The sequence below is a fragment of the Oncorhynchus keta genome, chromosome 34 (genome assembly GCF_023373465.1).
Source record: "Oncorhynchus keta strain PuntledgeMale-10-30-2019 chromosome 34, Oket_V2, whole genome shotgun sequence".
In the NCBI taxonomy this organism is placed as follows: domain Eukaryota; kingdom Metazoa; phylum Chordata; class Actinopteri; order Salmoniformes; family Salmonidae; genus Oncorhynchus; species Oncorhynchus keta.
In genome coordinates this window covers 65,950,826-65,960,313 of record NC_068454.1, presented here as the reverse complement: position 1 = coordinate 65,960,313, position 9,488 = coordinate 65,950,826, and the positions used below count along the sequence as shown (strand labels likewise).

Sequence of the window (9,488 nt, the reverse complement as noted above, 5' to 3'; positions counted from 1 at the left end):
ATTCATCTCATATGTCAACATTGATTGCATTGGTCTCTCAAGCGAGGCCCTTCCCCCTGGGGATAAAGCTCCACACACGCCCCACCCCGGCTCCCAATCCAGGCATTGAAGATATTAATAAAATATATGTTTGTCATCTGCCCACAGGTGGAACAGTAGGCTACTCTGGCAAATTTCAATGATGTGCTGTCTGTCCATCAAATCTTGCGGCGTTGAATGATCATTGAGAAGCAAATAAACAGTTGTATGTTATTTATGGTTAATACGCACATTGTTTTGCTCCAATGCAATGTGTAGACAAGGCTGCATGTTAGGCAATGTAGTGCTGCCAGAGCGGTACAGTAAGTAAATAGTCCCTTCGAAGGCAGCAGGCAGGCGATACAGTAAGTAAATAGTCCCTTCGAAGGCAGCAGGCAGGCGATACAGTAAGTAAATAGTCCCTTCGAAGGCAGCAGGCAGGCGATACAGTAAGTAAATAGTCCCTTCGAAGGCAGCAGGCAGGCGATACAGTAAGTAAATAGTCCCTTCGAAGGCAGCAGGCAGGCGATACAGTAAGTAAATAGTCCCTTCGAAGGCAGCAGGCAGGCGGTACAGTAAGTAAATAGTCCCTTCGAAGGCAGCAGGCAGGCGGTACAGTAATTAAATATGCCGTGCGTTGAAAAACTGTTAAACCAGCCAGACTGGACAACACATTTCTAGCCTGAGGTTTCACCTGACTTCTCTCTATGCCTTTACAGTAAAAACAGCTTTCTGCTTTTGTCTCTCTGAGAAGACAAAAAGCACAAAGCCTGGAGTAGTTCTGTCTTTATAGATGTCCCTGGGTGACCTAGTAATCCCAAGGCTCTTTCTCAATTGTCCTGATTCCTCAGATCCTCTCTCTTTGCCTCCTCAAAATGTACAGAAGATCCGAGGCTCCTTTGTCTAATCTTCTTCTCCAATGCATGTCGAGGAGGCAAAGAGAGAGGACGTGAGGAATCAAGGAAAGACAATTGAAAAATAGCCCTTGTTTCAGGGAAGCTGAAAAGGTCTTTGAAATAGTAAAGACAATTCAGCATCTGGGCAATTCCACAGTAGAGCTCAGTAGAGTAGAGTACAGCACAGCAGAGAGCATTCGAGTACAGCAAAGTACAGTAGTCAAGTAGAGTACCGTAAAGTACAGTACAATCCAGGCATTACAATCCAGGCAATACAGGCATTGAAGATATGAATAAAATATATATTTGTCATCTGCCCACAGGTGGAACAGTAGGCTACTCTGGCAAATTTCAATGGTGTGCTGTCTGTCCATCAAATCTTGCGGCGTTGAATGTTATATATTTATGGTTAATACGCACATTGTTTTGCTCCAATGCAATGTGTAGACAAGGCTGCATGTTAGGCAATGTAGTGCTGCCAGAGCACACGTCAGCCAGGCCAAAACATATGACCCTTCATGGAAGGCCCCACCAGCATGATCTGAACTCACAACCCCTGGTTTACAAGACCAGTGCACTAACCATTGAGCCATGACTGAAGCCATAAAACCCAATAACTCGCTACAAAAATGTAACAAAAAGTCAAAATGTTCTTCTGGGTGTTTGTGAGAGCTTGCATCAATAATGTTAAATGGTAACATGTTAACCTGATAGAAATGTAATTTCTGTGCTGGCTGTTCTGTTGCCATTAGACAAACTACTACAACAACATAATTCTTCACAAGGTATGTATACATGAGCAGAATTTAACACAAATCGGGATTGTACTGACCTGGATTAAAACATGTGACCCTTTAGTCAAGGCCCCAGCGAGAATTGAACTCACGACCCCTGGTTTACAAGACCAGTGCTCTAACCACTGAGCTATGGAGCCTTACCTACTCACACCTTGAGACAACAGGTAATTTACATATCACAACAGATCTTGCCAATTCACAGACAGAGGGCCACACCTCAAGCCACTAACTCTACCACACTCAGCTGTTAGTGCAGTCTGGCCCAACCAGCTAAACAGGCTGTTTGCATATGAAGCAAAGTCAACTACTCCAGGCTTGAGTGTCTGCTGGTTTTCAGTCTTTCCATTACATCATGATCTACATGAGATTTAGACCAGAGAAACATAATACACATTCTTACATGCCAATTGGACCTGTGCAATAAAATGCACTCACCTCATCTGTGGCACTGCTACGACTTGCCACTAGAGAGCAGCAACAGACCCTAAAATGCATTGCCATTGACAGAACATCTCCGCCTACAGATGATCACTGCATATTATCGTCTGTTGCTGCACTCTAGTGGCGAGTACTAGCAGAGCCACAGAGAGTTTAGTCATGAGCAGGGTTGCAGATATAAATGCAGGGTACAGTGAATAGTTCCTACAGTGCAAGTCAAAGGGAAGTGAATGAAACAATAGCAACATAATTAATAATTACATATTTGCAACTGTAACATGATAAATGTCCATTGGGTGGGGGCAGGTTATAGGTAAATTGAGATGGGGGGGTGTCAATGTATAAACTTAATCTCCACTACAAAAAGCATCTAGACATTATCTCCCATTTCTTTTAGACTAGCATGTAGTTCTCAACAGCAGAGATTTGTATAAACCGGTCTGTCTCTCCGACCTTTCCAATATTGAATTGATATTTTTATTTATTTAACCAGGTAGGCTAGTTAAGAACAAGTTCTCACCGTCTCCACCGTCCCATATAAAGTGAATGTGTCTGAACGAGACAGACAGCAAATTGAGCTGGTTATCATAGAGTAGCAACATACAAAATATGTTTCAGTCGGCTGGCTAAATCAATACTTTGTTGCGAAAACTAAAATGGGATGAGTGGAACATTTATTTTGATCTTCTGGCGGCATGACTTTGGATGATTGGGAAAAACAGATAGCAATAATACCCAGGCACGCAGATTTAGGGGATACTGCATTGAGAGAAAAGCCGCAACGAATAAAAACAGTTAAGAATACAAACTGGGCTGTGCGTTGCTTCGAGGGCTGGCTAACAGAGAAGAAATATGTTGACTTAAACTGTCACTAAGGAAGTTTAATTAGTTTCTCCGACAGTTTTATGGAAATGTATGAAACGAGAAGCAGTACAGCATAGGTAGCTATCTGGCACTGCCAGTTTCTAAATGACCCACCCATCGGTCACAGCTGGTGCCTTATGAAGGACACTAAATTTACCACCACGATTCATGCATTTATGGCCAACATCAAACAGCTAAGGCACGGAAAATATATCACAAACAGCCACCCTCCCATCACTGATAAGGACATGGCCCAGCTCCAAAATTTCCAAGCTCTGAATCCCAGTGCTGGTCCAGAAAGTGTGGTTTGACCTCCAGTTACATATTGGTCGAATAGGAAAAGAGGGGAACAGACAACTAAAGCCCAACTCATTACTCGTAAAAAACAGACGAGAACAGTCTAAGGTATGTTGTTCATAGCCTGTTTGTGTTATTTCTAAGTTGCACTCGTAATTGGGCTACTGGAAAACAATATTATAACAACGCATTCTCACATATAACCACTCTCGCATATAACGAGGCCACAAAGAATCGTCTGGCCCCAAGGGAGAGGGGCAGTGAGTCCAAGAGAGGATTCATGTTTGAGCAGCCAGGGAACCCACTATGCCCAGTGGCATGACTGGGGAAATATCTATCGAATTGCCTGGAGAATGCCCTTGCATTTTATCTCCACCCAAGGAGAGGAGTGTATCGGGGACTCGATCTGGTACACGTTAGAGCCGATGGGAGTCACAAATGGATTAACTCATGGCCTGCTTGCAATTATATGGTGTTGTTTGGTCTGGGTATCAGTGATTTACTGTCTAAATTGGTCTGGGTTTAGTTCAGCTGTCCTGTTGCACTTACCCAACATGACCAGTAGAGGGTACCAAACATCCACAGGAGTGCCTGCTTTCCCCACCACACACTGCATGCAGAAAACAATGTTGTAGGTATGAAGAAAAAAAAAATCTCCTCCCTTGTGGGAGAAAGTTGGAAACGCTTCGGGGTTATGCATGTCATCCTAATCTTCTCTATCATTCCAAACAGTTGCCTTTTACCGAGCCGGAGAGCAGGCTGGGGGTTATGTAGAGTAAGCGGGCCATGCTGGGCCTGTGATTGGTGTCGTTAGACAAAAACCAAGCTTTTATTTCTGTATGGATCACTTTGTGCATGAGGGCAATGTCATGCTGAAACAGGAAAGGGCCTTCCACAAACTGTTGCCACAAAGTTGGAACAGAATCGTCTAGAATGTCATTGGTCACTGCCAGATGGTGAGTGTGGTCCTTCTGTGGCTCAGTTGGTAGAGCATGGCGCTTGTAACGCCAGGGTAGTGGGTTCGATTCCCGGGACCACCCATACGTAGAATGTATGCACACATGACTGTAAGTCGCTTTGGATAAAAGCGTCAGCTACATGGCATATATTATTATTATTAAGTGTGGTTCATCATTCCAGAGAAAGCATTTCCACTGCTCCAGAGTCCAATGGCGGAGAGCTCTACAAATCAAATCACATTTTATTAGTCACATATGCCAAATACAACAGGTTTAGTCCTTGCCATAAGCTGTTTAGAAGCCTCTTGGACCTAGACTTGGCGGTCCAGTACCGTTTGCCTTGCGGTAGCAGAGAGAACAGTCTATGACTAGGGTGGCTGGAGTCTTTGACCATTTTTAGGGCCTTCCTCTGAAACCGCCTGGTATAGAGGTCCTGGATTGCAGGAAGCTTGGCCCTAGTGATGTACCGGGCTGTTCGCACTACCCTCTGTAATGCCTTGCGGTCGGAGGCCGAGCAGTTGCCATACCAGGCAGTCATGCAACCAATCAGGATGCTCTCGATGGTGCAGCTGTAGAACCTTTTTGAGGATCTGAGGACCCATGCTAAATATTTTCAGTCTCCAGAGGGGGAATAGGTTTGGTCGTGCTACCTTCACAACTTTTTTGGTGTGCTTGAACCATGTTAGTTTGTTGGTGGTGGACACCAAGGAACTTGAAGCTCTCAACCTGCTCCACTGCAGCTCCGTCGATGAGAATGGGGGCGTGCTTGGTCCTCTTTTTCCTGGAGTTCACATTCATCTCCTTTGTCTTGATCAAATTGAAGGAAAGGTTGTTGTCCTGGCTTCCTCAGGCCTGTCCCCGAGAAAGCAGTATATCATTTGCGTCGGGCTCGTCAGACTCGTTATGGAATAAAAGTCTGTGGTGAGTAATCTCTGGTCCAGAAGTTATTTTCGGTCATAAGACACGATAGTGACAACATTATGTACAAAATAAGTTAAAAAATAAGTTACAAACAACGCAAATAAACAAACAAAAAAACACAATCGGTTTGGGACATGTAAAACGTCAGCCTTCTCCAGCGCCATTTTTTCGTATCTCCAGCAGACATTTGGCATTGCCCATGGTGATGTTAGGCTTGTGTGCGGCTGCTCGGCCATGGAAACCCATTTCATGAACCACACGACGAACAGTTATTGTGTTGATTTGCTTCCAGAGGCAGTTTGGAACTCGGTAGTGAGGGTTGCAACCGAGGACAGATATTTTTATGCACTACGCACTTAAAAAGAGAGGGAGAGAGAGAGAGAGACACAGCTGCATATGAGCTCTCACATTTTTCAACAAGGAGTAACTCTGCAAGATCATGGTTGAACCATCTAGGTCAGATAGTTAAGACTCATTCTTCTTTAAGGTTGCTGTCCCTATCATCGCCAAGCCTATCTCTGAACTTTTTAACCCGTCTCTCCTCACTGGGGAGGTTCCCATTGCTTGGAAGGCATCCACGGTTAGTCCTTTATTTAAAGGGGGAGATCAATCTGATCGTAACTGTTAAATGCTTATTTCTATTTTGCCCTGTTTATCAAAAGTGTTGGAAAAACTTGTCAATAATCAACTGACTGGTTTTCTTGATGTCTATAGTATTCTCTCCGGTATGCAATCTGGTTTCCGCTCAGGTTATGGATGTGTCACTGCAACCTTAAAGGTCTTCAATGATGTCACCATTGCCCTTGATTCTAAGCAATGTTGTGCTGCTATTTTTATTGACTTGGTCAAAGCATTTGATATGGTAGACCATTCCATTCTTGTGGGCCGGCTAAGGAGCATTGGTGTCTCTGAGGGGTCTTTGGCCTGGTTTGCTAACTACCTCTCTCAAAGAGTGCAGTGTATGAAGTCAGAACATGTGCTGTCTCAGCCACTGCCTGTCACCAAGGGAGTACCACAAGGCTCGATCCTAATCCCCACACTCTTCTCAATTTACATCAACAACAATAGTTCAGGCAGTAGGAAGCTCTCTCACCCCTTTGTATGCAGATGATACAGTCTTACACTCAGCTGGCCAATCCACAGATTTGTGTTAAACGCTCTACAACAAAACTTCCTTAGTGTCCAACAAGCTTTCTCTGCCCTTAACCTTGTTCTGAACACCTCCAAAACAAACATCATATGGTTTGGTAAGAAGAATGCCCCTCTCCCCACAAGTGTGATTACTACCTCTGAGGGTTTAGAGCTTGAGGTAGTCACCTCATACAAGTACTTCAGAGTATGGCTAGACGGTACACTGTCCTTCTCTCAGCGTCTAGATGTCTTTTACCATTCGGCCATCAGATTTGCCACCAATGCCCCTTATAGGACACATCACTGCACTCTATAATCCTCTGTAAACTGGTCATCTCTGTATACCCGTCGCAAGACACACTTGTTGATGCTTACTTATAAAACTCTTAGGCCTCACTCCCCCCTATCTGCGATATTTATTGCAGCCCTCATCCTCCACATACAACACCTGTTCTGCCAGTCACATTCTGTCAAAGGTCCCCAAAGCACACACATTCCTGGGCCATTCGTCTTTTCTATTCGCTGCAGATAGTGACTGGAACGAGCTACAACAAACACTCAAACTGGGCAGTCTATCTACATCTCTTCATTCAAAGACTCAATCATGGAGACTCTTACTGACAGTTGTGGCTGCTTTGCGTGATGTATTGTTGTCTCTACCTTCTTGCCCTTTGTGCTGTTGTCTGTGCTCAATAATGTTTGCTACCATGTTGTGCTGCTGCCATGTTGTGTTGCTACCATATTGTTGTCATGTTGTGTTGCTACCATGCTATGCTGTTGTCTTAGGTCTCTCTTTATCTAGTGTTGCGTTGTCTCTCTTGTCATGATGTGTGTTTTGTCCTATATATATATATATATATATACACACAGTTGAAGTCTGAAGTTTACATACACCTTAGCCAAATACTATACATTTAAACTCAGTATTTCACAATCATCACTTTAATTTATGAATGAGAAATGTCAGAATAATAGTAGCGAGAATTATTTCTTTCAGCTTTTATTTCTTTCATCACATCCCCAGTGGGTCAGAAGTTTACATACACTCATGTAGTATTTGGAAGCATTGCTTTAAATTGTTTAACTTGGGTCAAATGTTTTGGGTAGCCTTCCACAAGCTTCAAACAATACGTTGGGTGAATTTTGGCCCATTCCTCCTGACAGAGCTGGTGTAACTGAGTCAGGTATGTAGGCCTCCTTGCTCGCACGCTTTTTAAATTATGCCCACAACTTTTCTATGGGATTGAGGTCAGGGCTTTGTGATGTCCACTTTGTTGTCCTTAAGCCATTTTGCCACAACTTTGGAAGTATGCGTGGGGTATATGCATATAATATATGCATAATATTATTAGTATTGGATAGAAACCACTCTGAAGTTTCTACAACTGTTTGAATGATGTCTGTGAGTATAACAGAACTCATATGGCAGGCAAAAACCTGAGAAGAAATCCAAACAGGAAGTGGGAAATCTGAGGTTGGTCGATTTTCAACCCTATTGAATACACTGTGGGATATTGGTTATGTTTCACTTCCTAAGGCTTCCACTAGATGTCAACTATCTTTAGAAACTTGAATGTGGCTTCTGTGATGTGGAGCAGGATGAGAGCTCTTTGAGTCAGTGGTCTGGCCGAGAGCCAGGTCCTGGTCATGCGCATTTCACATGATTAGCGACCTGCGTTCCATGGATTTTCTACAGACAATGGAATTCTCCGGTTGGAACGTTATTGAATATTTATGATAACAACATCCTAAAGATTGATTCTATACTTAGTTTGAAATGTTTCTAAGACCTGTAATATAACTTTTTGAAGTTTTCGTCAGACGTTCGGCTGGACCTGCACGAGCGTTTGGATTTGTGTACTAAACTCCCTAACAAAAGTATCTACTTGGACATAAATAATGGACATTATCGAACAAATCAAGCATTTATTGTGGAACTGCGATTCCTGGGAGTGCATTCTGATGAAGATCATCAAAGGTAAGGGAATATTTATGTTATTTCTGATTTCTGTTGACTCCAACATGGCGGATAATTGATTTTTTCTTTCTGAGCGCCGGTCTCAGATTATTGCATGGTTTGCTTTTTCTGTAAAGTTTTTTAAAATCTGGCACAGCGGTTGCATTAAGGAGAGGTATATCTATATTTCCATATCTAACAATTGTATTTTCATTGACATTTCTAATGAGTTTTTCTGTAAAATGATGTGGCTCTCTGTAATATCACCAGATGTTTTTGTAACTAGTGAATGTAACGTGCCAATGTATACTGAGATTTAAAAAATATATAAATATGAACTTTATCAAACAAACCATACATGTATTGTGTAACATGAAGTCCTATGAGTGTCATCTGATGAAGATTATCAAAGGTTAGTGATTCATTTTAATATCTATTTGTGCTTATTGTGACTCCTCTCTGGCTGGAAAAATGGCTGTGTTTTTCTGTGAGTTGGTGGTGACCAAACATAATCGTTTGTGGTGCTTTCGCTGTAAAGCCTATTTGAAATCGGACACTGAGGTGGGATTAACAACAATATTACCTTTAAAATGGTATAAGATACATGTATGTTTGAGGAATTTTAATTTTGAGATTTCTGTTGTTTTGAATTTGGCGCCCTGCACTTTCACTGGCTGTTGTCATATCGATCCCGTTAACGGGATTGCAGCCCTAAGAAGTTTTATGCCAGGCACACATGACAATTGAAATGCATTCCAGGTGACTTCCTCATTAACACTTTTTTGGTTACGGCATGATTCCATGTGTGTTATTTCATAGCTTTGATATCTACAATGTAGAAAATAGTAAAAATAAAGAAAAACCTTTGAATGGGTAGGTGTGTCCAAACTTTTGACTGGTACTGTCTGGTGTTTGTTTCTTGCTTTTATTATCATGGGATGTCATGGGACGGATGATTGGCGGAAACAATCTACGAAAAAGTGCAAAAAAAGTACGAAAAAGTATGGAAATGTATGCACTCACTACTGTAAGTCGCTCTGGAGAAGAGCATTGCAAAATTACTAAAATGTCAAATGTAAAAATATGTATATAAATCTTCCCAAAGGGGTGTTTTAGCATAGTAATTGTTAGACTTTTCTGACTTATCAACAGCTTTTACATTTGTAAATGTGGCTTATAGGAAATATCACATGAAAGTATAACATTTATT

The 9,488-nt window shown here is 42.3% G+C and overlaps 1 non-coding gene across 1 annotated transcript; it reads right to left on the bottom strand.

Annotated features, from left to right (window-relative positions):
• Nucleotides 1–1,775: 1,775 nt before the first annotated feature.
• trnat-ugu (transfer RNA threonine (anticodon UGU)) lies at nucleotides 1,776–1,848 on the bottom strand. Its single transcript has one exon. It is a non-coding gene; the product is annotated as a tRNA-Thr (tRNA).
• Nucleotides 1,849–9,488: the final 7,640 nt, after the last annotated feature.